The following is a 4,182-nucleotide window of genomic DNA, read 5'->3' on the forward strand; positions in this document are numbered from 1 at the left end:
AGACTTCAGGAGGTTGACTGGTGTGGGTGAAGAGAAATGATACGCCAGGACATAGATTCAGTTTATTGGGTATAAGAATCTATTGCTAATTCAGATTATTATTAATTTCTCAAAAATCAATGGACCTGGAAAAAACTAAATTCCGCCTTCATGTAAAAAAAAAGAAGAAATAAAAGGACTTGACATAGACCCACACATCTTGCCAATGTGACGATATAGATTTTCTTTCTGAAGTTATACAGTATTAAATGCATTTTCACAATGACCCTAAAGTTGCTGACCCCTGTAGGCTTGAGTAATGCAGGGCACTGTTTGGCTTTACAATGTTATGTATGTGTGTGATTGTTGTTATGTTGATGAGTTCAGTCACTGGATATGATTGGTTATTATTAGGTTATTATAAAGTATAATTCATGGTATTCAAAGCTTCCACTTCAGTACCATTCCAGACGAACCCCGTGTGATTTATTTGAAAGCAAATGGAGTAAAAACTAAAGAGCTGTTGTGTGCTTCTCTCTGAAGTTGTGCTCACAGAACTGTATTGAACATGCACAGAAATGTTGTCTGGAGTCATAGTATGATCGTACTTGTATGTTTAAAGCTTTTGAGTCACAATGTTTCAGTATCTCAGTCTTGTAGTTCTGGACCAAACACACCTCTGATACGGCTTTATGAGCTAGTGTTCAATAAAAATATCACAATGAATGCATTTGATTTGTTCCTTTTTTTTTTAGTTCTTAGAGACGAGTTTAAATAACAGAGAATTAGATGGACAGACATTAGGAAAGGCAGGATTGAATTACATAACATCTCATTTCAACATATAACTATGAGCACTGAACCTTTAAAAAAAATGTCATTGCGTTCAATTAAGGGCCGATTTATTCAACTGATAAATAAATAAATTGAACTGAACCTAGAAAACCCAAGCACAAATGTAAACGGCTCAAGTACAAACTGTGTTAGTGTTCAGCGCGTCAATGTGAATTCCACTCATGAGTTTATGAGCAGACGCTTCTCTTTTATTGCCTGTTATCCCAGTTGGACAGCACTTCGATGAGCTGCCACTCCTCACTGTTCGAAACCACAACTATCAGCCGGTAACTGAGCTCTCGGAGTCTCTACAGGAAGTGCACAAACGCAAACAAATGATGGAAATCTACGTCACTTGACTAAGAAAACAAAAAAGAACCAGCAGTACTTAATAAAGTGTTTGCCGAGCAGAGTATTTGGTATAACATTTCAATAAAGTAGAAAATGTTCAAATTATGTTTATAGAGAGGGAATTATCTATTTGTGAGAAATTGTGCCAAATAGAGATGATTTGGATAAGTTCATAGAAGATCTCAAGAAAAACCAAGGACGAGATATGAATATGGATAAAGACTTCAGGAGGTTGACTGGTGTGAGTGAAGAGAAATGATACGCCAGGACATAGATTCAGTTTATTGGGTATAATAATCTATTGCTAATTCAGATTATTATTAATTTCTCAAAAATGTGTTGACATATACATACAACATCCTGAGATCAATATAAGTTCTTCCCCCTGATATTTCAGACAGATTAATAAAGGTGACAGTGGCTTTGTCCTTTCTCTTTTTCACTGATCTCAGTTTCAGATCATGCTCACTGGACACTCATACTTATCCTTCAAAAACAATATACACTTTATGCTGTTTGTTTGTAGAGCTGAAGATGACGAGGTTCCCTTTGTTCATGAGAATGGAAAAGAATAGAATCAGCTTTTATTGTGCAAGTAGATGGATGTGGAGGTTAAAATGGAAAGTAAGGAAATCATTATTAACTTATGTTGTTACATTGAACAAAGAGTTAGTAAGAATATGAGATGCTATTGGCAGCCTCGCCTCAGTCAGTCTGCCCCAGGGCATCTTTGGCTACAACTGTCACATACCCTCAGCGTGTGAAGTGAATTAATAATGCACTGTAAAGTGTCATGAAAGAAGTTATTTTAAGACAGTGAATAATTCAAATTATATCCAGAATTAATATCCAGAGAGCACAACTAAAATGAATAGAACATTCACAAATGATGCACCGCATTTTCCTATATGCTTGTGTCCAACTGCAGCAGGGCAAAAAATGACTTTGGCACAACTTCAGCAGCTCTGTCTGGGATCATAAATCAAAGGACGACCACAGGAGTCTGCTGCATTATATCTATATTCATTAGCTCCATGTGGCGTCTTCAGACGGAAACTAAAGTTTACATAAGCCTGAATCTGGAGGCCATGTTTGTGTTTGTGGAGCCAGAGACTAATTAAGAGGCTGGCTGAAAAGATGTAGGTGGGTTATATAACTAAATACATTTGTGTTTATCGGAGCATGAGCAGTTAGAGGCTTGTTAACTAAATTAATATAACATATGCTGTGAATATGCATGGTTTATACACAGTACATTTCCACACTTTTGCAGTTCCAAAAGGTCCCTAATATGCATTTAATCATTGTACACTAAATTATGAGTATCAGAGAAGCACATTTTTATTGGAAAATGATTTGGTATACATTTAAACAGTGTTATCTTGGTGCTAATTTTATTAATTTTATGAAGACCAACGTTATATTTTCTTATATTCTTCATTATTCAATGACTGTATTGATTTTCTTATGTTTCATGGATGGCTTGGTTTTGGAGTTGTAAAATAAACCTAAAGAGCAAGTGCAAACTCTTACACACAATAAATAAGAAAACAATACAGCAGCTGATGAATGTTAATCTCATGTGTTCTTACCATGACCCAAACGTGACCTTTGACCAGACTAAGGACTTATAACATGGACTGGAAGTGGGTTTAAGGTTAAAGTTGAAAAGTGTGATAAATCCTCACCAAACCAAGACTCGTATTTCTGTCTGTTCAATGATGAGTCTGGAGCCACACCCACATGGCTGCCCTGTACGTACAGTATAATCCAAGATCCGAGCTCACTGTGATCTCATAAAGTGTCCCATCTGTGTCTGTGTGTGGCCCCAATCTCACACTGTAGACACATAAATACAGCGGGGCATCTGCGCAGTCACATGGGCCGAGGAAAGGTGGGAAACTCCTCAACTCTTTTGTGGTTTGAAACAGGAAGTGTTGGGCCAGACAGTAAATCCTGGACATGGCTCACTTTGACATACATTAATTACAATAGACCTGGAAAGCCCTGCAGCTTCACCGTTTTCTATATTTTCCCAACAACAATGACCTAATTGTGACATTGCAAGGTTGTGTGTTCTTCCTTGTCGGTGACCCAGATTTTTTACACAGAATTGTATGAAAAAAAAAAAAAAAAGATTTGTAACATTGACATTGTGATAAGAAAGGTAAGTCACGGTAATGTGTAAATAAGAGCCAATATCAACAGCTTAACACTCTAGGTCCATCTCTACAATATATACATATATATAAACACTATAATCACACTGTGTATTTGAAGATCGTGTCATTGGAGCCACAGGTCGCCCTCAGCTCTCTCTCCTCAGCCGCCCCTCGCCTTCAAATATTTAATCTGTGGAAATCCAGGATTAAATACATCACAATGCAAGTATTCAATCAAAGACACTCCAAAACGCTGCCAGTGTTTGTCCAAGGTGGTGTAGGAAATATCAGGCTTAAGTCTTTACATAAGACACAAACTGAAGGCAATGAACTGAGTCTTGTACAGGCAAAATACAGGTTAATAAATCACATTTTTTCAATGATCACGTCAAAATAAAATCTGTTTTTCACTCCAGAAGTAGGTACTTAAATGTCATCTCGTCCCGCGCTCTCACAAACCCTTTAGGACTGTTTTTTTGTTTGTTTAGTTTAGCTTCTTTGTTCTGTAATTGATCAAAGTCTGGTCACCAAGCTTTAAATGTACATTATTTACTGTCAGATTTGTCTCGGTTCTACTTTGTCAGTGCCATGGGTGCTATGGAAACGTGCACGCCACAGCTTGGTCTGCTATAAAACAAATGCACCCTAGAGCGAGATAACATTTCACGTCTCCACAATATCAAACCCATACTTCCCAAAACCCAGGCACTGGCCCCGAGAGCCGAGTCACTTAGCATGATTTATCACGCTTGTCAGACATATTACTTATTTAAACAGGTTTAGGCCCAGAGGACGGCTGCGTCTGAGTCCACATCCCGAATCACATATCTAATACTCTCCACTCCCACATAAATAA

General features: G+C 37.6%; 1 protein-coding gene across 1 annotated transcript in view; it reads left to right on the forward strand.

The window, feature by feature from the left end:
* The window catches only part of rassf10a (Ras association domain family member 10a), a 3,107-nt gene extending 2,402 nt beyond the window's left edge, over window positions 1–705 (forward strand). The window contains exon 1 of the mRNA XM_072435388.1: window positions 1–705. This exon is cut by the window's left edge and continues 2,402 nt beyond it. The gene's annotated coding sequence lies outside the window, so the exon portion shown is untranslated.
* The last annotated feature ends 3,477 nt before the right edge of the window (window positions 706–4,182 follow it).

Source organism: Eucyclogobius newberryi, unplaced genomic scaffold (genome assembly GCF_026437365.1).
Source record: "Eucyclogobius newberryi isolate DKJ021-1_F unplaced genomic scaffold, fEucNew1.0.hap1 SCAF_7, whole genome shotgun sequence".
NCBI classification, from domain to species: domain Eukaryota; kingdom Metazoa; phylum Chordata; class Actinopteri; order Gobiiformes; family Gobiidae; genus Eucyclogobius; species Eucyclogobius newberryi.